The sequence below is a fragment of the Triticum urartu genome, chromosome 1 (genome assembly GCF_003073215.2).
Source record: "Triticum urartu cultivar G1812 chromosome 1, Tu2.1, whole genome shotgun sequence".
Classification (NCBI taxonomy): domain Eukaryota; kingdom Viridiplantae; phylum Streptophyta; class Magnoliopsida; order Poales; family Poaceae; genus Triticum; species Triticum urartu.
Window position 1 is genome coordinate 406251843 of NC_053022.1, and position 24948 is coordinate 406276790.

Genomic DNA, 24948 nt, shown 5'->3' on the forward strand with positions numbered 1-24948 from the left:
ACGAAAAACAAACGGCGGAAGAAAACAACTCGGTTCTAGCAAGTTGAAACTAGGTCAAAATTTTACTGTAACAAAAGCTTGTTCAAGTTGATTAGACGGAACGGCGGTTTCGAGACGAAACTCCAGGCGCTTGAATCACCTGATTCCGATAAACGAGCGAAAAGATAGACATAGGAAGAAGATCGGATCTGAGATCGCGATCGCGGAATAAATCCGACGAAAAGAAAAAGAAGAACGGTTAAACGAACGGACGTTCGTTAACCTAGAAGAATCCGGTGATCACGTTCGTTAGGACGAACGGTCCGGCGAACGGTCCAAAGGCAACTAAATCGGAGAAGAAAACGAATCCGATCTAGGGTTTCGGAGAAGAAAAACCGATCGAAAAACTGATCTAGAAAACCGGAACGGTTTAGAGAAGAAAAGAATCGGAACGATTAGAAGAAAACGATCCGAGAAAAAGAATAGATGTAGCGCGGGGCAACCTTGGCGAGGTCTCCGGTGAGGGGCTCCGGCGGCGTCGGCGTAGGGCGGCGGCGTGGGCAAGGTGCGGCGGGCGGCGCGGGTGTGGGGCGGCGGCGGTAAGGTGCGGCGGCGGCGCGGGTGTGGGGTGGCGGCGGCAAGGTGCGGCGGCGGCGCGGGTGTGGGGTGGCGGCGCGGGTGTGGCGGCGCGGCGGCGGTGACGCAGGGCGCGGTGTGATGCGGCGCGGCGGCGGTGCAAGGCGCGGTGTGGAGGAGTGCTTTGATTTGATGTGTTTAGAGGGGGGGGGGGGGCTTGGGTATTTATATTGGGGAGGGGAAGGGTTTACTTGGGGTAGAGGACAAGGAATTAGAATAGGAGTAGGAAAGGTCTAGAAAATAAACGGAGTAGGACTAAAGAAAATGAAATAAGGAAAAGGGGACAAGGGGGCGCCCTAGAATCCTAAAAGGATTCGGTCCTAGCAAGAGGTGGCGGCGGCCGACCGGCTCCTGGCTCGGCGCCTGGCGCTTGGGAGCGCGGCGGTAGGTGGCTTGGCTTGGGCCTTTGGCCCAAGGCGCTGCTCAATTTTTTTTAAATAGTTTCCTCGTGCAGAAAAAAAAACAAAAAGGGATCTAAACGAACTCCGAAAAATCTAAAGTAAATTTTCCCCGACTCCTAAAAATGAGCCGAACAAAATGAACTTTTCTCCGGACCTAAAATGCAATTTTTGAAAACGCACATTTTTCCCTATCCAAATAAAGTGCAAATAAACACCGGAAAGCAAAATTGATCTATTTATTATATCTTCATTTTTCCTAAATTTGGGAAAGTCATATTATTCCCTCTCTCATATATTTTGACACCGGAAAAATTATTGAAGATAAAATAAATAAATCAAATGATCCTATTTTCAAAATTCGAGAGAACTCTCAAATATGAAAATAACGAAATCTCCAACTCTCCCCGAGGGTCCTTGAGTTGCGTGAAATTTCTAGGATCAACCAAAATGCAAGAAAATATGATATGCATATGATCTAGTGTATAACATTCCAAATTGAAAATTTGGGATGTTACAATTTAATGATAATGAAACCTTAGCTTCTTATGCTAATGGTATATATGATTACTATGATGTGGAACATATAGAAGAATTTGTTGCTTTTAAGGGTGCTTATGAAATTGAATCTTTGTTTGAAAAGTATGAAGCTTTTGATGATGATGTTTATAGGCCTGAAAATTTAGCTATTCTAAAATATTGCTATGATAATTATGAATATAATTCCTATATTAATGCACTTATTAAGAAAGTCTCCGCTAGGCAAGAAGAGACTAATATTTTGCAGGAATCTATGGAAGAAGAAGTTGATGAAACTGTGAGCTCATTGGATGAAAAAGATGAGGAGGAGAGCGAAGAACAAAAGGAGGAAGAGCGGATTGATTACCCGTGCCCACCTTCTAATGAGAATAACTCTTCAACTCATACATTGTTTAATTTCCCTTCATGCTTACCGAAGGATGAATGCTATGATAATTGCTATGATCCCGTTGATTCTTTTGAAATATCCCTTTTTGATGATGCTTGCTATGCTTGCGGCCAAGATGCCAATATGAATTATGCTTATGGAGATGAACTTGCTATAATTCCATATGCTAAACATGAAATTGTTGCTATTGCACCCACGCATGATTGTCCTATTATCTTTTTGAATTCCCCCAAGTACACTATATCAGGGAAGTTTACCCTTATTAAGGATTATATTGATGGGTTGCCTTATACCATTGCACATGATGATTTTGATGAATATAATATGCATGTGCTTGCTGCTCCTACTTGCAATTATCATGAGGGAGGAACTATATCTCCACCTCTATATGTTTCCAATATGATAAAATTGCAAGAAACTGTTTATACTATGCATTGGCCTTTACTATGTGTGCATGCATTGTTATTTTATGACATGCCGATGCATAGGAAGAGAGTTAGACTTCGTAGTTACATGATATATGTTGCTTTGTGCTCACTACTAAATTACAAATCATTGTTAATTAAAATTGGCTTTGATATACATTGGGATCCGGGTGGATTCATTACTTGAGCACTATATGCCTAGCATAATGGCTTTAAAGAAAGCGCTGCCAGGGAGACAACCCAGAAGTTTTAGAGAGTCATTTATTTCTGTTGAGTGCTTTGATATAGTTTAAAAACAACAAAAATAAAGAGGGGAACCCAAAACTTTTTCAAAAAGGAAAGTGAAAGTGAGAAAGACAAGCATTGTTGAAGTGGGAGAGCTCCTTGAACTTTGTTCATGCTCACGGAAACTTTGTGAATCTTGATTATAGAAACTTTTCAATAAAAATAATTATACCCTTGTACAATTCCATTGTATTATAAAAATAATGTGCCAAGGTTTGCCTTTAGGATGTTTACATTTGCTTGATGGTTTGTACGGTGCAGGACAGAAACTTTGGCTGTAGTGCGCGATTTTAAATTTTTAGCTGGAACGTGAAATGGTTCTGATTCTTTTTGCACTGTCTTTCTATACAAATTGTTTATTTTTCCTAATTTTGGCAGAATTTTTCAAGTATCATAATTATGGTGAATGTTTAGATTGTTACAGACTGTTCTGTTTTAGACAGATTCTGTTTTTGATGCATAGTTTGCTTGTTTTGATGAAACTAACGATTTATATCAGTGGAAAAGTTATATTACAGTAGACACAATGAAAAAAATATGAATTGGTTTGCAACAGTACTTAGAGTAGTGATTTGCTTTATTATACTAACGGATCTTACCGAGTTTTCTGTTGAAGTTTTGTGTGGATGAAGTGTTCGATGATCGAGAAGGTCTCGATGTGAGAAGAAGGAAGAGATGCAAGAGCTCAAGCTTGGGGATGCCTGAGGCACCCCAAGTAAATATTCAAGGAGACTCAAGCGTCTAAGATTGGGGATGCCCCGGAAGGCATCCCCTCTTTCTTCAACAAATATCGGTATGTTTTCGGATTCGTTTCGTTCATGCGATATGTGCAAATCTTGGAGCATCTTTTGCATCTAGTTTTCATTTTTCTTTTATGCACCATGCTGGTGTGAGATAGTCCTTGGTTGATTTATAGAATGCTCTTTGCACTTCACTTATATCTTTTGAGTACGGCTTTATAGAATGCTTCATGGGCTTCACTTATATCATTTGAAGTTTGGATTGCCTCTTTCTCTTTACATAGAAAACCGCCATTTGTAGAATGCTCTTTTGCTTCACTTATATTTGTTAGAGCACAGGCATATCTTTTGTAGAAAGAATTAAACTCTCTTGCTTCACTTATATCTATTTAGAGAGATGACAGGAACTGGTTATTCACATGGTTAGTCATAAAATCCTACATAAAACTTGTAGATCACTGAATATAATATGTTTGATTCCTTGTAATATTTTTGCGATATAAAGACGGTGATATTAGAGTCATGCTAGTGGGTATTGTGTATTAGTAGAAATACTTGTGTTGAGGTTTGTTATTCCCGTAGCATGCACGTATGGTGAACCGTTATGTAACGAAGTCGGAGCATGATTTATTTATTGATTGTCTTCCTTATGAGTGGCGGTCGGGGACGAGCAATGGTCTTTTCCTACTAATCTACCCCCCTAGGAGCATGCGCGTAGTACTTTGTTTCAATAGCTAATAGACTTTTGCAATAAGTATGTGAGTTCTATATGATTAATGTTGAGTCCATGGATTATACGCACTCTCACCCTTCCACCATTGCTAGCCTCTCTAGTATCACGCAACTTTCGCCGATACCATAAACCCACCATATACCTTCCTAAAACCAGCCACCATACCTACCTATCATGGCATTTCCATAGCCATTCCGAGATATATTGCCATGCAACTTCCATCATCATCATATACATGACTTGAGCATTCATTGTCATATTGCTTTCCATGATCGGAAGATAGCTAGCATGATGTTTTCATGGCTTGTCCGTTTTTTGATGTCATTGCTACGCTAGATCATTGCACATCCCGGTACACCGCCAGAGGCATTCATATAGAGTCATATCTTTGTTCTAGTATCGAGTTATAATATTGAGTTGTAAGTAAATAAAAGTGTGATGATCATCATTATTAGAGCATTGCCCCAGTGAGGAAAGGATGATGGAGACTATGATTCCCCCTCAAGTCGGGATGAGATTCTGGACGAAAAAAATAAAAATAAAAAAAGAGAAGGCCAAAAAAAGAGAGAAGGCCCAAAAAAACAAAAAAAGAGAGAAAAAGAGAGAAGGGGCAATGTTACTATCCTTTTACCACACTTGTGCTTCAAAGTAGCACCATCACTACAAAAAAAGACACATCCGTGACATTTTGGGCCGAACGAAATTATTTTCGTCATACATATGACACTTCTATGACGATAATTGTGACAAAACCCGGTTACATCATAGATGTGGTGGGCTCCTACTTCTATGACAAAAACTCATGACAGAAAATGGGCTTTTCGTCCTGGGCGGGCTGGAGACGCAGTTGCATGACATTCTTTGGGCCGTCCATGACGGAAAAAACCGTGGTAGAAGCGAGGGCGAGGAAAATTTCGGGGAGTTCCCGGTTACGGTGGGAGGTCGGGGGCCGAGCGATGCGCGCTTCTCTCGTACACGTACGCGCGTGTGTGCGAGGCGTTGGCTCTAACTGAACCCGAGCGAGGCGTTGGGCTCTAACTGAGCCTGAGCGATTGCACTGCAGCCTACGCGTTACTGAACCCGAGTGATCGATCGATGGCTGTTAACTGAACCCGATCGAGCGATTCCTTCGCTACTGCTGCTAACTGGACCCCGTGGTGTTGGATGAATAGTTCCTGGTGGGGGTGGATGAATAGGACCCCGTGGTGTTGCCTTTGGATGAACAGGACCCCGAATCGAGCTGGTTGGGGCGGGATGAACAGGACCCCGTGGAGGGCTGGATGAACAGGACCACCCCGTGGAGGGCAGGATGAACAGTAGACGGTGGAGGGCAGGATGAACAGTAGCCCGTGAAGGGGTGGTTGTACAGGAGCCCATGGAGAGGGCTGGTTGAACAGTAGCCGGTGGAGTAGCGCGCGATGGAGGCTAGATGAACTGGAGCCCGTGGATGAACAGTCGCAGGTGGAGGCTGGAGGAGGTCGACTGTGGATGAACAGTAGCTCATGGAGACTGGAGGGGGTTGACGGTGGAGATGAACAGTGTCCCGTGGAGTCCCGTTTTGCGGTACGCCACACACCTCCCGATGAACAGGACCCCCGTTTCGACCGTAGCGCTCCAGCACAAGTCCGTTTCGTCCGTTTTGCGGTACGCCACACCCCTCCCGATCAGCAGGACCCCCGTTTCGACCGTAGGAGGTCCGTTTCCTCCGTTTTGCGGTACGCCAGACCCCTCCCGATGAACAGGATCCCGTTTCGAACGTGGCCGGTCGAACACAAGGCCGTTTCCTCCGTTCTGCGGTACGCCAGGCCTCGTTTCCATCGCCTGTTCCGTCCAAGCCTTCCCGATGAACACGACGCATTCCGTTGCCTCCCCATGAACACGGCGCATTACGTTGCCTCCCCATGAACACGACGCATTCCGTTGCCTCCCCATGAACACGACGACGATAATGTTTCTCTGTTCCGACCCAGCCATGTACACGAGCCCTGGCCGTACGTATGCGCGAGTAGGCGTTCAAGACCTCGCCCGTATGTACACATACGTGGCCATATTTTCTTTCTTGCACCCAGGCCGCTGTACGTACGTGTACATGCTACATGCGCGCCTCTACTATGACACGTGCACGCCTCTACATCGACCAGTATATATGTACGTACGTTCGCGACCAGAATGACAACGCTACGTACGCTTCGACAAGGTGGGTCCCGACTGTCAGGCACTTCCTTGCGTGCAAAGATGTAGCTTGTGGGTCCCAACAGTCAGGGGCAAACGTTTTTTCACGAAATACGGTGGCCTGTCCGGTGGGTCCCCGCTATCAGGTGGTGGAATAATTATTTTACGCGTAATAAGGAGGCACTTCCTTGCTGCGGCCATGGACCCAGCTGTCAGCGTCTCCACGCACAGTACTCTTCCGATGGAAGTCGGTCGTTGACCACATTGACCACGCTGCACCGAGAGCACCACGGCGGTGGACGACGGCGAGGCCTAGGAAGGGGACGACGCGGAGCCGGGGAAGACGCGGCAGTGGAAGCCCGCGCGGAGAGGAGTACGAGGGTTCACTGGTTCGGCTGCGGTGTGAGGCTGCCGTCACCGCAGGGCCTGGCCATCGGTGGGAATAGTAGGGGGCGGTGAGGCCTCCGCGGCAGCATAGCCAGCTACGGGAGGTAGGAGCATGCAACACGACCGGCGCTGCTTTGGGCGGCTGGAGCAAGAAGACCATAGGTTGAAGAAGCACTACGGCCGTTGGATGGACATCGTACGGTCACTGGAGCTAGAATCGTTCATATTGACTAAGTTGACAAAGCCCTTCGTCCCCGTCAACTTAGTAGGCCCACAAGTCAGCCTCCCACCAAGGTGGGTCCCAGCTAGCTGGGGGAGTATTCATTTTTTTCTGCGTAATAAGGAGGCACTTCCGGTGGGTCCGAGCTAACAGGGGGGAACATTTTTTTGTGAAATACGGTGGCCCGTCCGGTGGGTCCCAGCAGTCAGGGGGAAATGATTTTTTTCGCAAAATACTGGTGGCCCGTCCGGTGGGTCCCCGCTGTTAGGTGGAGGAATAATTATTTTCTGCGTAATAAGGAGGCACTTCCTTGTGGTTGCCGTGGACCCAGCTGTCAACCTCTCCATGTACAGTACTCTTCCGATGGAAGTCGGTCGTTGACCACATTGACCACACCGCGCCGAGAGCACCACGGCGGTGGACGACGGCGAGGCATAGGAAGGGGACGACGCGGAGCCGGGGAAGACGCGGCAGTGGATGCCCACGCGGAGAGGAGTACGAGCGTTCACCGGTTCGGCTGCGGTGTGAGGCTGACGTCGCCGCGGAATAACAGGGGGTGTGGGTGAGTAGAGGGATGCCCTGGCCAGCGGTGGGAGTAGTAGGGGGCGCTGAGGCCTGCGCGGTAGCACAGCCTGCCACGGGAGGCGGGAGTAGGCGGTCCCACCGGCGCTGCTTTGGCGGCTGGAGCAAGAAGACCAGAGATTGAAGAAACATGACGGCCGTTGGATTGACATCCAACGGTTATGTCTGCTAGAATCGTTTGTTGACGTATATAATAACTAAAAAAATCTTGCATACGCGTCAACTAAACAGGCCCACAAGTCAGACCACTCCCTCTTTTTTTAATAATTTATATGTAGCTCATGGCAACTTCTTATGCAATTTATTGCAATTGTTTTTTTGGTTGGCCAAGGCCAATTTCGCATATTTCTGTGGGTTCCAAACTATTATTAATACCGAAATGTCCAGCCAGATTTAAAGTACTTGGAAGATATATTTAAATTAGGTTAATGCCCAGTGAAATAGGAATCTGAAAATGTAATAAAATTCAGAAATTATAAAGTAATTTCCAATTTGTCATCTGTTTTTATATTTACAACCCATTTCATATTACTTTCAAGATTTGCAGGCGTCTTGAAAGAGTTACAGCCCATCAGGGCGTAGAAAAATAAGTAGGACTGGATTGGGTATTCTGCAGAAAAAATAAACTGGGCTCATTTTCACAAAGAAAAAATAGCTGGGCTGGTCACATGGTGAACATAAAATATAAGCCTGGGCTAGACGGGCCACAACCTAGTTCAAACTCTGCTCCGTCTCAACAATACCAAACAAAAAAATACTGCTCGAGTAGCTACGTCCCAGGTGTCAGCCGATCTTGTGCTGTTCTCTTGTCTATTGACTATATACGCTCACAATGTCGTGGGTCCCAGATGTCAGGAAAACACTAGGAGGAAGCATTTTATTTTTCCATACGCTGACGTGGTGGGCCCCTACTGTCATCCTCTCCACGTACTTCTGCCGATTCCTGTTGTTTGTTGACCATGTTGATAACACGAGAGGGCAGCGCCGCGGCGAGCGCACCAAAGCGCGCGGAGGACGTCGGTGTTAACGATTTAGGAGACGGTGGGGCGGTGATGCGTGCGCTGAGGCGCAGCCAGCCGTGGGAGGCGGAAGCAGGCGGCCCCGCCAGCGCTGGTTTGGTTTTGGCGGCTGGAGGAAGACAGGACTGAAGAAACACGACAGACTGTAAAAGCAGCAGGAGTACTTAACAACCTTAACCGAAACCAGTAGGCGCACTTAACAACCAAAGCTGAAAGCAGTATGAGTACTTATACAGGTTCAACCGTACAAAGCACGCCTCGAACAGTGCTACTTTGCCTATAGTTAACCAAGGGTGAGGCCGCCAAGCCCCAGGACAAGGCCCAGGCGCCACCCCGCGCATCCACAACCTTCTGAAAGCGGCTTCATCTCGCAACATGGTGAATAAATAGGATATTCGCTTTAGAGCCATGGAAAAGCATGAACATAATCTTCTGTCCTATTCTCCAAGATGGACGGGCCTTCATTATTTGAGACCACCCATGAATAAGTATCTTTTCACCTCCAAGGGGAATTGAGTAGGTCGACATAAACATCATGTTGTGACCAAGCGCAAGTCTGACCCGACCATGGTCAGGCATCTGTGTAGGAACAATAGAACTCGGCAGTTCCTGTTTCAAGAAGATCACAGCTGTAAAACTGTGTATAAGCAATAGTTTATGAACAACATATATAACAGAAAACAGCTTGTACCATAAGTTTCTCGAGACAGTTGGACCTGTTCAACGAGTGCAGTAGTGGCACACATATCCCACGTGGCCTTTCACCATTGAAACGCCCCACAAGGACCTCAAGACGATCAATAAAGTGTAGGAACTTGTGGATGTCGATCCATTCAACTTTGGTGCCATTAGTAACAGCCGAGTTATTACAGAGTAACAAACGAGCAGACTGCTTAACTCTGAAAAAACTTACACATGCCACCAATTATAAGAAAATATTAGTTAGAAGTAGCATCTTCGTGAGAGATTCGTTGCTACTTCTAAAGTTAAATTGTGATTAGTTAGACAGAATAGGTGGATTAAGAAGTAATCGAGGCAACAACCAAGAACCAGATACAAAACTAACATGGATGAACAATTGGAACGACGTCGGGGTGGAAGATCGCAGTGAAGATGAGACCAGGTTTTTCTATTTCCATCAACATTCGTGCGCCAACTTTCAGTCCGTAACACTTGAGAAAGTTTATCCAAGTTCGGCCATAAAAAAAGCAGCGATCTTCTTGGTTCATGAACCCAACTCGGAACTTATATCCATGGCTTGTCTTCACTGTGACCATTAAACTAGTGTATTCATTTATGGCAAGGCCGAGCATCTTGAGCACATGTGTTCTGGTAGAGCAAATAATACACCGCGGGAAAAATAATATGAGAACATAGCATGTTCAAAAAAACCCCACCCTCCCGGATAGAAAAGAGGATTCTAGGAACATACTGTGTGCATTTCAAAATGCTGTGTTAGGATGAGAAGGAACAAGTGTGGCGTCTCGCCGAGGGCGCAGAAACCTGTAGGGTACTCGCACTTTGGGCACTACAAATGAAACACACTAGATTCAGTAGGAAGAAAAATGCATCAACGGTGGTGGCTGCCATCCTAGGATTACCTGCGACCAAGGGACTTGGGTTTATCGGGGATGGATGAAGAATTCGTACCTGGTTCTCCATGAGAAAACCCTATGCAATCGCCGAGAGGGGGTTTTCTCTGAACAAGCAGACGAGGGAGAAGGGTATTCAGGCCCAGTGAAATATTGCCGCTTCGTCCGTCCAGCTTACTGCTAAAGCTGGAAAGGGGGTTGTGATTTGACGGCTCATTGGGCATTACTGCGGCGCTACGACCGGGGTGTGTCTACCGTGAAGTTGTGCACTCTAATTTGTGCATATGGCACGTGGACCCCGTTGCCGGTTGCCCCACATATCAGCGAAAGGAAGTAGAAAGACAGGAGTAACTAGTTACACATAAATATATTTTTTGATAGAGAGATACTCCCTCTGTAAAGAAATATACAAATCTTTTATATCACAGGCTCACCTTGCCGAGAAATATACTCCCTCTACAACGCACGGGCATTATGCGGGTTCAGCTTTTTTTATGGGGGTTCAGCTGAGAATATAATACTCAGATAGGCTCATGGTTCCGGACTTTGGGCCACAGGCCGACCCTGCATGTTTGGGGGCCCATGTGTTCTACCTCAGCGCTTTTCATATTGCAAGCGATCGGTACGGCGCTGGTTTTAGATGATGTCGCAAGGCGAATACACAAAATTGAATAAAGCATGGCAGCCGTTGGAATGAAATCGAATGACTGTTCCTAACCAGCAATCAGAGTTGCAATTCTATCAACAATATACCATGTGATAAATAATACTGTCGTACTACTTATACACACAGGACACTTATTTCACCATGCCAGATTATTACATCAAAATCTCTCGGAGGATAGATCAGTTCGGCAGTTGCGTGTTGCTACTAAAGAATTTCAAAGTTGATTTGGACCAGCTCTCCTTGCCGAGAAAGTTCGATTTTGACATCATCCCCTACCGCAAGATATGATTTAGATTTGAACCTTGACCATCCTTTAGCATCAATCATCATGCGACCATCCTTTGTACTTACGGTATATTGAGCGGGTTCATTCACACCAAGGCTGCGCATGATAAGAGAAACTTGGCCGCGGTCGCCCGGATTGTTGAACAACTCCCTCGTTTCTCTAGAAATTCTCTGTTTGCAAACAAGAAGACATACCCAAACAGTTAGATCAACACAGTGAATCATGTGAAACAACATGGAAAGAAAAAAGAACGAAGCACTTGGGCGGCCAATGCTTACCAAGAAGGTGGACATGTCGGTTTTTGTAAGGACTTTGGTATATGAAGTGCGAACAGCAGCCCAGTCTATTGCCGGTGCAACTGCACGGGCCGGAGCAGATGCAAGTGCAAGTGTTGGTGCAGGTGTCGAAGCCGCTGCTGCTGCCGGAGATGGTTCTCCTTATAGAACTGGTGCCGGTGCCGGAGCAGGTGCCGCTGTCGATGCTCGATCCTCTGGTAGATCAGACGGATCCGCTGACGCGGTCGGTGCCCAATCCTCAGTTGGATCAGACTGAGCTGCTGCCGCTGTCAGTGCTAGAGCAACTGTGTGACGCCCCAAGACCGGAGCTTCAGATGCCTCCCGTGGTTTCCGGGTTTCGTCGTGTGATTTGTTTGGTCCATTGCATTCATCATTGCATCATGTGCATTGCATCATGTCATCATGCCATCATGTCATTTCTTTTCTTAACTCAACTAACTAAATGGCATGGATCTTTGATCCATTTAAATCGAGGGAGTTCACATGGTGAAATTCTCTTTATAACATATAAAAGTCTCCTACTATTATTAGGGAGCTATTGTAAATATTCCATTAACGTGGAATCACCCATCACACAATTACATTACTCTTCAACTCTTCTTGTATCCGACTTAACTTCATATATTTTCCTTGTCATCTCTCTCTCAAGCCATACCCATGCATCATCACCTCTCACTTCCTTCTTCTTTCATGTCTTTGCAAGCGACCTTATTCCTCCTCCATTAATTTTCATCTTTTCCCTATAAATCTTGCCTCTTTCCTACACCCTCTCTGTCAAATTTCATCCCATTCGAAGTTGTTTTGGTCAGGTTCAAAAATGATTGAAGTTTCAGAATAATTCAAACTCTAATTATTTTTCTACCTTCTAAAAATGCCAGAGCAATTTATTCAAACCCTACATAAATCCAGGGTTCCATATATATATTTATGTATATCATATTCCTAACCAAAAACCGCTGGATTTTCCCCTTTGTTGGTTATTTATTTATATAAACAATAAATTAAGAAAGGAAAGAATTTGGAAGGGAGAGGGAGCCCAGCAGTCGCACCAGTTGGCCGAGGCCCAGCTGGCACCCTTCCCACTGGGCCAGCTCCAAGGTCCACTTCCTCGGCCCACCTACCTATAATTCTAACCTAGCCCGATCCCCACTCCCTTCCCTCGTCCTCCCACCAGCGCCGCCAGGAGAGGCCCGATCTGCATCTCCATTCGCTCGCAGCGCCCTCTCCCTCGATCCCCTCCTTCCCTGCTTCGCCAGAGAGAGGAGCGAGGCACCACGCCCCTGCCGTCCCCGTGCCGCTCCTTCCACCCCCCCCACGCGCCAGGAGGCGTGCCCATCTCCCTGTGCTCTTCTCCCTCTCCTCCCTCGCAGGCTCCCTGCGTCGCCTTGCCTTGTCGCCGGCCCTTGATCCACCACGCCACCGCGCCTCCTTGGCATGGCCTCCTCCTCGCCTTGAAACCCCGGCTCCCCTGCAGTTCCTCCTCCTCCGCCAGGTGCCGCAGGCCGCCGCCCTGCACCCTCGCGCCCCAAGCTCTGCATGCCGCCTCGCTGCGCAGGAGCTCCGCCGCAGCAGCCAAACTCCCGCGCCCTGTCCTCACTGGGATCCCCTAGGGAGCCGCTTGAACTCTCCTGCGCTGACGCTCCTTCTTTGATTCGGCGAGGTCCAGCCGTCCCAAGCACGCCACCCGCCCGACCTCTTTTCCCTGCTCCTCCTCGTGCGCCCGAGGTCCGTGGCACCTCCAGCCTCCAGGAGCTTCGCCTCCCTTGCTCCACGCTAAGGGCGAGGGTAGCCATTCCGTCCTGCTGCCGCTCTTCCCGTGCAGCGTCGCGCGACGTGCCCAGTCTCCATGGCCGCGCCTCCTCGCTGCCCGGACCCGTCATCCTCAACCCCGCCTCTCCTACTCGTTGACCAGCGCCATGAACCGCAGCTCTTTGTACCGGCTTCCAAACCGCAAGACCAAGAACATCCACCGACCTGAGCGCTCCCTGGACACGTCAAGGTCGACTCCATCGCAAAGAACGACTACATGTTTGACCCTGGATATCGGATTGCAAAACGCCAAGTACCTCTTCAGTTCGACAAGACCAGCAAGTTTGTCTTCACTGAACGTTCACACGACCGCAACCGGTACCTTGATCCGCTATGTTTTGTACACGCCGAGTTTCTCGAAGGCACCAATGCCTAGTATGTCTAAAGACCTGGATCGACAAGCACCATCCCCGTTAAGTACTACTACAAACCCGGAGAATTCGGATGCATCAAGTCCCCGAGGAGACCCATTTTTCGTCAAGTTCGACTACCGTAGCGCCGAAGACCTTGGATGCTCGAACGAGTACCGAACGAAACGCCAAGTACCACTATCGCCGAGTACGACTACTTCCACGATGATACGAGAACAACTACTGTCGACCCTCGAAGCCTCCGTGGACGTCAAGTCCCTCGTCGTGATCCCGAACATCTACGGAAAATTGTGCAACTAAGAACGTGAACGACTACCGCTGCCAAGATCACGAGTACCTCTACCGTCGTCATGTACCCCTACTTCCCCCACGAACGTCCCGAGAACGTCTACATCCTCTACTTGGCACCGAACGAGAACCGTCCCGTTTGCACACTTCGAAGGTATAACCCCGAGACGACATCCGTGAACGAATGCTTGCAATGTTTGAGATGCTCGTGTTTGCACCGTGTCCAAATTGTCACTCGTTTCCTTGTCTCCAACTTGGGGGACACCCGGAATCTGGGATCACCCCACCATCTTTTGCATGCTCCTGTCATTTTTCCTTTTGCACCGGTATTTCCATGACCTACCGGAACCGTTATCGTTGTCGTGGCACCCCTTTCTTTCCACCATGGTGACAAATGCTTCTTAATGCTCTTGTCAACTTTTAATAAATATTGCATAAAACTTGCACATGTCATCCGCATCATGTTAATAACATTTAAATGGTTAAAATTGTTGTTTGCATTAAATTGCTAAATGCACATGAGGATTTACCGGAATTGTTGTTTGATGTTTCCGGCCTCATTTAAAATGCCTAACTGTGTTTTTTTACTCATGTTTCACCTCTTGCCATGTTAACCAACCTTTAATATTGTTGGGTACATAAACGAGATTGAACTAAATAACTTGAATGTGGTGTTCTGTCAATATGCAACTCGTTTCATATTGGGCTCCACTTAACTTGTAGTGTTGTTTGTGCACTTTGCCATGCCATGCTTCTTTAATCCGGACATGCATCATACTTGGTTGTGCATCATGCCATGTTCATGTGATGGTTGTTTACTATGTTGTTTTGTTCTTTCCTGGTTGTTTTCCTCGTTAGCTTCGGTTCCGTTCCGGAGTTGTGAGGATCCGTTCGACTACGTCCTTTTGTATTCTTCATGGACTCATTCTTCTTCCTTGCGGGATCTTAGGCAAGATGACCATACCCTTGAAATCACTTCTATCTTTGCTTGCTAGTTGTTCGCTCTTTTGCTATGCCGCGATACTTACCACTTGCTATATCATGCCTCCCATATTTCCATGTCAAGCCTCTAACCAACCTTGTCCTAGCAAACCATTGTTTGGCTATGTTACCGCTTTGCTCAGCCCGTTTTATAGCGTCGTTAGTTGCAGGTGAAGATGAAGTTTGTTCCTTGTTGGAACATGGATTTTTTTTGGGATATCACAATATCTCTTATTTTAATTAATGCATCTATATACTTGGTAAAGGGTGGAAGGCTCGGCCTTATGCCTGGTGTTTTGTTCCACTCTTGCCGCCCTAGTTTCAATCATACCGGTATTATGTTCCTTGATTTTGCGTTCCTTACACGGTTGGGTTATAATGGGAACCCCTTGACAGTTCGCCTTGAATAAAACTCCTCCAGCAAGGCCCAACCTTGGTTTTACCATTTGCCACCTAAGCCTTTTTCCCTTGGGTTCTGCAGACTCAAGGGTCATCTTTATTTTAAACCCCCGGGCCAGTGCTCCTTTGAGTGTTGGTCCAAACTAGAGCACCGTGCAGGGCCATCCCTTGGCAACTTGGGTTACGTCGGCTTCTGTACGCTTAGCTTATCCGATGTGCCCTGAGAACGAGATATGTGCAGCTCCTATCGGGATTTGTCGGCACAGCGGGTGGTCTTGCTGGTCTTGTTTTACCATCGTCGAAATGTCTTGTAACCGGGATTCCGAGTCTGATCGGGTCGTCCTGGGAGAAAGAATATCCTTCGTTAAACGTGAGAGCTTGTGATTGGCTAAGTTGGGACACCCTGGCAGGGTTTTGAACTTTCAAAAGCCGTGCCCGCGGTTATGGGCAGATGGGAATTTGTTAATGTCCGGTTGTAGAAAACTTGACACTTAACTTAATTAAAATGCATCAACTGCGTGTGTAGCCGTGATGGTCTCTTCTCGACGGGGTCCGGGAAGTGAACACGGTGTTGGAGTTGTGCTTGAACGTAAGTAGTTTCAGGATCACTTCTTGATCACTTCTAGTTTCACGACCGTGCTTTGCCTTCTCTTCTCGCTCTCATTTGCGTAAGTTAGCCACCAGATATGCTAGTACTTGTTGCAGCTCCACCTCACATACATTTTCCTACCCATGAGCTTAAATAGTCTTGACCACGAGAGTGTGAGATTGCTGAGTCCCCGTGACTCACAGATTACTTCCAAAACTAGTTGCAGCTGCCAATGATACCAGTGCAGGTGATGCAACCGAGCTCAAGGAGGAGCTCGATGAAGATCGTGTTCGTTGTGTTGTTTCGTTTCCAGTTGATCAGTAGTGGAGCCCAGTCGGGGCGATCGGGGATCTAGCATTAGGGGTGGTCTTCTTTTATTTTGGTTCCGTAGTCGGACCTTGATTGTATCTGGATGATGTAATGCTATATTTATGTATTGTGTGAAGTGGCGATTGTAAGCCAACTCTTTATCCCTTTCTTATTCAGTACATGGGATGTGTAAAATTACCCCTCTTGCAACATGCCTACTATGCGGTTATGCCTCCAAGTCGTGCTCCGACACATGGGAGATATAGCCGCATCGTGGATGTTACAAGTTGGTAATCAGAGCCTTCCCCGACTTAGGAGCCCCCTGCTTGATCGAATCGCTGGCGTTGTTGAGTCTAGAAAAAAATGTTTTGAGTCTTATAGGATTATATATATCGGAGAGTAGGATTCTTTTTACTCCTCGGTCCCTTCGTCGCTCTGGTGAGGCCTCCTAGAGTAGAGTTTTGACTCTTCTCTCCTCAAATTTCACTAAAAAATTTAGGATCACGCGGGTATCTTGGAGTCGTTCCGATGGTTTTGTGACGAGAACATTGTTCTAGGTGCCTCCTGACATTTAGGGGTTGTGGCAGTGTCCCGGGGAGTTGAGCTCCGAGGTGTTGTCGTCACAATTTTATCGTTGCAGTTCTGGAATACCTGAGTTTCGCCGACATCGAAAATCTCTTTTATGCAGTTGATGGTGAGATGACCTCGACGCCACCCAGTACTGAGGCGGGAGTTCAGGAGTATTTCCATAACTCGTATAATGGATGCTTTTCGAATGTTGAGGTAAATGATTTCCGAAGGTTTCTTGGTTATGTGTTGAAGGATGGATACAGCTGGATGTAGGATTTGCTAGTTTTGGGTGAGATATTATGCTTCCCCTGTATCCCCAACACCTGAGTGCATAACCGGAAAGTTTCGGGAGTTTATAAGTGGGAATTCTAGTAGCTCCTAGGATATCTTTCCGACAGATGCATGATATGAAATTGGGGTTCGACGTCTAGTGGTCCGCCTATCCATGGTTGGTTTTACAGTGGTCTCGTCGTGTCTTAAAGAGTCCTTGGCTATGCTAACTCGGGGACACTTCGTATGTCATGTGCACTGCCTTGTACATGATGGTGTTGTACGATCGAGCCCGTGTGGGCCCCACCACAAAAACTTCGGACGAAATCTCTATCATATGTTTGTTCCGGCTTATTCTGCAAGAAAATCCTTTGTTTTTGTTTTCAGTTGTGGTATTCGAGTTGCTTCGAAGTCAAATGTTGATTCCATACCTTTCCTAAGCGGTGTTCTCATATTTCAATGTGAATACTAATCCTTCATGATAATCGAGATTGTCATGTCAATCCTTTTCAACCGATGTCTTTCTCTTCAAGTGGATCCGATCATTTTAACATTCGCAAGATCACCTCTCAGTTTTCTCAACGGTGTTTGTTTCATTCATCCCAAGTTGCCTTGTTTTTCCCCCCCCCCCCCCCTTTTTTTTTCAAGGACTCAGATTTCTTATTCAAGTATCCTTTTATTGATGGGAAGCCTCTCCCTTCCTTTCTTTCAATGTTCTTACCCGGTGGTTCTCATGAAGATGCTCCACAAGTTTATTATTCTTCCTGCTCTTTTCTTCTCCGGTGGATTAAATTCAAGCTTTGGTTTTGAAAATAGTCCTTTCTTTTGCTCAATGCTTTTTTCATGCCGGTGCACCTCATAATCATCCACTCCTCGTTATTCATTTGTTGCGGAGTGCTGAAGATATCTCAGAAGACTCGCCTTGTCTTTCAAGACCAGTTCAACCTATTTTGAGGTTGTTACCTCATTCTAGCCATTTAATTAAACCGGCGCAATATTCCTTTTAAATTGTTCAACGGTGTATCTTTTGAGTGGGCCCTAACCCACATGTCTTTTCCAGGATCTTATCTGACTCTTCTAATTTTACCGGAGTTATTCTTAAATTTTTCAAAGTTTGATGTAAGAATGAATTGTCATCAGTCAAATATCTTTCTCCAAGATCTTTCAAATTCTTTTCATCATTCGCTCAACCTCTTCGTTTTTGATTCAACCGAAGTGTCTAAACAATTCTTGATGGTGTTTCCATCGTCATCCTCGGATTTTGAAGACCGAGAAAGAGCTTCTCTTCAATCATATTTGTTCTCGTGAAGATTCTTAGTTCAACCGTGATGCCATCCTCTCATAATTGTTTTCCATTGTGAGAATTCTTTTCAATCATCCGGAGCAATTCAGGAGTCTTTTTAGTTGTTTCTTCGGAGCCCATCATCTCAGAATTATTCATTCTCAGTGTGTAGCTATCGTCCTCCAAAATCTTACCGGTGCATCGCTCACATATTCTCAAGCCAGTTCATGATCTCTTCGTTTCACTTGTATCTAAATTGTCTCAAGTATCTTCGTTCATTTCATAATTGTTCCCGGTGTTCCTTTATCTTTTCTTCGGTCATTTTAATTCTTACAGTGGTTCGTTCAACATTCCTCTTCCGTTGTTCTCATATCAATTCATCTGTTTGTTCCAAATCTTACCGGAGGTTCATTGAAGTCTTTTCTCAAGTTTGTGCTATATCTATCTTACTCCTTTCTACGAGAATAAGTGGTATGCAATCCGTTGATTGTCATCAATTTAAATTTGCAAAGGATAAGCATAATGTAATTCTTACTCTTTGTTTCATCCAAATGATTCAATTCCTGTTTTCCGGAGTGGTTCATCATATCACATTCTCGGTTTCAAGTGTTTCATCTTTTCTTTTCCCGGAGTTCCAAGCTCTCTCAATTATATCGTCGCAAAGATCCATCTAATTCACTATAAGACTTCACCTTGTGTTTTCAACTTCTCTTTTTTATCATCATTTGGTTACCGGAGTTCTTCATGGAGGTTCTACATGCTGGTTCATCAAGGATTCTTTTCATTCTTCAATTGTTCTTCAAGTTATCTCTCAAAGATATGATCCGCCAAGCTATACTCCAAGTATTCTTCATCGTGCCTTCCAAAGTGTGATTCTTTCTACCTTATCTTTTGAGGTGGTGCTACATCTTTTCTTGACAATTTCCATTCTTGTTTCATGATTCACATGTTATCAAGAATGAGGTATTTTACATCCATCAATCTATTCATTGGAGTTATCTTGGGTTATATTTTACCTAAAGCCTTCCCTAAGGAATGTTGCGATTGTGGTGCTTATCAATGATCCAATATTCTCCTTCCCATCTTGGTGAAGAAGTTCATCATCTCTTCATTGTCCTATATCAATCATTGTTTTCGGTGGCAGAATTTTACCTCAATTTTGAGATGTTTTCCATAAGCCCACTACAAGCTTATTCTTTTCATTGTTGGTTTTCCAACAACTCCATTCAATCCTTCTTTCCAAGGATGCTTTCAAATTCATTGGTGGTAGAAGCTATCATTTTCTTCTACTTTCTTTATTCCTAACGATCTAACTTCTATTCCTTCTTTCCGGAGGCATTGTGATATTGCTCTCTTCGACCGATCAACTTGTTTTTTCAGATCATGTTCAATTCCTTCCATTTACAGTCGGAGTGCTGCCCAAATTATATCATTCTTATTCCTTATCTATCTTGTTTTAACCGGAGTGTTGTGGCTATCATTCCTTTTCTAACCGGAGTCTCATCCAAGTGCTTTCATTTTTGGCCAAGTGCATATTATTGCCTTCCGTTTCCAACCGGAGTGTTGTCATAATTGATCCTTATCATTCCTTGTACACCTTGTTTCAACCGGAGTGCTCGCGTGTACTTATTATCCATTGCAATCTTTTTTTCTTATGTCTTTAACCAACAAGGTTCTCGTGATGTTCCTTGTTCCTCTTTTCTAACGGAGGTTTTCAACTTCGTTCATCTTCGTTGTATTCTTTCTTTCAATTTGTTCAACCTCTCAAGGTTCATTGGTTTCACTCGTTTGTCAAAGAAGCAACTTAGTTTTACCTCTTCTCTTTCTCTTCCATTTTCCCTCCGGTGCCATCCTAGATCTCGGGACGAGATCCTCTCGTAGTGGTGGAGTGTTGTGACGCCCCAAGACCAGAGCTTCAGATGCCTCCCGTGGTTTTCGGGTTTCGTCGTGTGATTTGTTTGGTTCATTGCATTCATCATTGCATCATGTGCATTGCATCATGTCATCATGCCATCATGTCATTTCTTTTCTTAACTCAACTAAATAAATGGCATGGATCTTTGATCCATTTAAATCGAGGGAGTTCACATGGTGAAATTCTCTTTATAACATATAAAAGTCTCCTACTATTATTAGGGAGCTATTGTAAATATTCCATTAACTTGGAATCACCCATCACACAATTGCATTACTCTTCAACTCTTCTTGTATCCGACTTAACTTCATATATTTTCCTTGTCATCTCTCTCTCAAGCCATACCCATGCATCATCACCTCTCACTTCCTTCTTCTTTCATGTCTTTGCAAGTGACCTTATTCCTCCTCCATTAATGTTCATCTTTTCCCTATAAATCTTGCCTCTTTCCTACACCCTCTCTGTCAAATTTCATCCCATTCGAAGTTGTTTTGGTGAGGTTCAAAAATGATTGAAGTTTGAGAATAATTCAAACTCTAATTATTTTTCTACCTTCTAAAAATGCCAGAGCAATTTATTCAAACCCTACATAAATCCAGGGTTCCAGATATATATATTTATATATCTCATATTCCTAACCAAAAACCCATGGATTTTCCCCTTTGTTGGTTGTTTATTTATATAAACAATAAATTAAGAAAGGAAAGAATTTGGAAGGGATAGGGAGCCCAGCAGCCGCACCAGTTGGCCAAGGCCCAGCTGGCGCCCTTCCCACTGGGCCGGCTCCAAGGCCCACTTCCCCGGCCCACCTACCTATAATTCTAACCTAGCCCGATCCCCACTCCCTTACCTCGTCCTCCCACCAGCGCCGCCAGGAGAGGCCCGATGTCCATCTCCATTCGCTCACAGCGCCCTCTCCCTCGATCCCCTCCTTCCCTGCTTCGCCAGAGAGAGGAGCGAGGCACCACGCCCCTGCCGTCCCTGCGCCACTCCTTCCATCCCCGCACGCGCCAGGAGACGCGCCCATCTCCCTGTGCTCTTCTCCCTCTCCTCCCTTGCAGGCTCCCTGCGTCGCCTTGCCTTGTCGCCGGCCCTTGATCCAGCACGCCGCCGTGCCTCCTTGCCATGGCCTCCTCCTCGTCCGTCCGAGGTCCGTGGCAGTTTCTCGTCCTCCGCCAGGCACCGCAGGCCGCCGCCCTGCACCCTCGCGCCCCAAGCTCTGCACGCCGCCTCGCTGCGCAGGAGCTCTGCCGCAGCCGCCAACCTCCCGCGCCCTGTCCTTGCTGGAATCCACCAGGGAGCCGCTTGAACTCTCCTGCGCCGCCGCTCCTTCTTTGATTCGGCGAGGTCCAACTGTCCCAAGCACGCCGCCCGCCCGACCTCTTTTCCCTGCTCCTCCTCGTGCGCCCGAGGTCCGTGGCACCTCCAGCCTCCAGGAGCTTCGCCTCCCTTGCTCCACGCTAAGGGCGAGGGTAGCCATTCCGTCCTGCTGCCGCTCTTCCCGCGCAGCGCCACGCGACGCGCCCAGTCTCCATGGCCGCGCCTCCTCGCCGCTTGGACCCGTCGTACTCAATGCCGCCTCTCCTGCTCGTTGACCAGCGCCATGAACGGCAGCTCTTTGTACCGGTTTTTGAACCGCAAGACCAAGAACATCCACCGACTTGAGCGTTCCTTGGACACATCAAGGTCGACTCCATCGCAAAGAACAACTGCATGTTTGACCCTATATATCGGATTGCAAAACGCCAAAGTACCTCTTTAGTTCGGCAAGACCGGCAAGTTCGTCTTCACTAAACGTTCACACGACCGCAACTGGTACCTTGATCTGCTATGTTTTGGACACGATGAGTTCCTCGAAGGCACCGATGCCTAGTATGTCTCAAGACCAGGATCGACAAGCACCACCCCCATCAAGTACTACTACAAACCCGAAGAATTCGGATGCATCAAGTCCCCGAGGAGACCCGTTTTTCGTCAAGTTCGACTACCGTAGCGCCAAATACCTTGGATGCTCGAACGAGTACCGAACGAAACGCCAAGTACCACTATCGCCGAGTACGACTACTTCCACGATGATACAAGAACAACTACCGTGGACCCTCGAAGCCTCCGTGGACGTCAAGTCGCTCGTCGTGATCCCGAACATCTACAGAAAATTGTGCAACTAAGAACGTGAACGACTACCGCCGCCAAGATCATGAGTACCTCTACCGTCATCATGTACCCCTACTTCCACTACGAACGTCCCGAGAACGTCTACTTCATCTACTTGGCACCGAACGAGAACCGTCCCGTTTGCACACTTCGAAGGTATAACCCCGAGACGACGTCCGTGAACGAATGCTTGCGATGTTTGAGATGCTCGTGTTTGCACTGTGTCCAAATTGTCACTCGTTTCCTTGTCGCCAACTGGGGGGGACACCTGGAATCTGGGATCACCCACTAGTAGGAAAAGGCCTACTAATGGCGCACCAGTTTTGCCTACTAATGGCGCATCACTGGTGCGCCATTAGTATCACGCCACTAGTATTTATTACTAATGGCGCACCACAGGTGCGCCATTAGTATCTGGTATACTAATGGCGCACCACCCAGTGCGCCATTAGTATATAACACCATGCGCCATTACTATGCCTCCCATGGCCATATTTAACCATGTGCTTTGGCACACTAATGGCGCTCTGTGGATGGATGCGCCATTAGTATACTTGGCATACTAATGGCGCACTCTGTAGTGATGCGCCATTAGTATGAATAATAGGTTTTATTTTTTTTACTTTTTTGATTTTTGCACAGGTTACAAAATATATTATTTGACTGAATATAGACAGTAGCACACAGCAACAGCAGATTCATCGAATACAATAGAAGATTAGTCTCCGAATACAATTCATCATATTAGTCTCCGAATTCAAAAGACCGAACAAAGATAAAACATTACAAGTCTCGAGACCGCGAGTATCGAGTTTGTCGGAAGTAATACTAATCCTAAGAAGTCCTACTAATCATCATCATACAACTTCTACTCGTTATTCATAACAAGTCATACGATCATCATCTTGATAGTCATCGACATTCCGGCAAACTCAAGGGCCTCTCGGGGTACCTGCAAATTCATCACGACACAATGGGTGGAGACAAAACCCAGCAAACTAGCAAGATGATCATCATCTTTAAAAGTCATTACTTGTCAAATACAGAAGAAGGAACAATTTATTTGTGAGATAGTTGGCCCATACAGAAGAAGCTACACCCTGCACTAGCCTAAAAACAAGTGAAGTTTCACCCATATAAGAACAACTTTATAAAAACAGAGAAGTTGCTATGTTTTTTCTACTGCTAGGAAAAACATCACTCATTGGAAATGAAAATCTCAGTACCAGCATTTTGAACTTTGAAATGAAATACAGTAGCAGTATTAGTAGTATATGGAGTAGTATCTTGTCTAGTAGTAGTATTAGTTGTATATGGAGTAGCAAGTTTTTCCTCAGAGACCGCAAAAGCTATGTTCTTTCTCAATTCAGATAGCTAAGTGGAAAACCACGTCAAGTCCTGTTTTAATACTCTATTTCTCAATGCATGCAATTGGTTTCATCTGGACTACATCATAGAACCACCAATAAAGGACACTAAAAATATATATAGAGATGCCTACGGTTCCTATCCTTGAGTAGCATGATTAGAGATGAGTAGATCTCCTAAAGGTGTCATAAGCACCTGTTGTTACTCTTGGAAGCAATGCAAACATGTAAAAGTTATTACTGTTGACAATACTACTCAAATATCCAACTATCAGGACACAAGGCATGATAATCCATCTAATCTAATGAAATCTGAACTCAACTTGATCATGGTTCATGCCCTCAGACACATCAGCACCTCAAGAATGCCATGACAAAAATGAAAAGGACCAAGACAATCACCACACAAGTGAAGAGAGAACTCGGGGCCTCTTTGACAAAAATGAAAAGGACCAATACAATGAAAAGGACCAGTGAGATGAAAAAACTAAGGTAAGGGGGACATCAAAACGCAGAAGTGCATAACACAAGCTCACCGACATAGACACACATAACAGCCGCACAACAGCATAGACATTAAACATGTGCAGAGATCACAATCAACAGAGGCATAATAGTAGAAATTACAGGTGTAGATTGCTCTGTTCAACAAACTTCCTATCAGTCCAACAATGTTTCTGAATCTAAATTTTTTCAGTTAACAGAACCTAAACCCGACAATGTTTAGTTAACAGAAAGGGGGGCGGGGAACCGGTGCAGCTCACCGAGAGGAAGACGATGGCGAGCTCGTGCGGGGATCGACGGTGAGGCCGCGGTGGCCGGAGGTGGAAGAAGGCGCAGACGCCCTAGACGGTGGAGGCGTCGGTATCGTAGAGGTGCCGGAGACCTTGCCCTGCGAGATAGAGAAGGGGCCGTCAGCCCCGGCGCAGGCGGGGGGCAAGGGGAGGAGGAGGAGGGCCGGGGGGGGCGTAGGGTGCTGCGTCGCTGCTCGCCGCCGACGGCGAGGAGGAATGCGAAGACTTTGAGGGTCGGGGGGGGGCGGTGGGGGCGCGGGGGCGGGGGCGGGGGGGGCGGGGGTGGAGTCCGGCGGGGGTCGGGGCGGCGACGTCGTGGGTCTGGCGAGGGAGAGAGGGACGGAAGGGGATCTCTGGCGAGGGAGGGAGGACTTAGCTATAGGGGGAAGCTTACTAATGGCGCACCACCCGTCGGTGCGCCATTAGAAATCTTTTTTTAGATAGCAATGGCGCACCCACCGCCGGTGCGCCATTAGAAATCTTTTTTAGATAGCAATGGCGCACC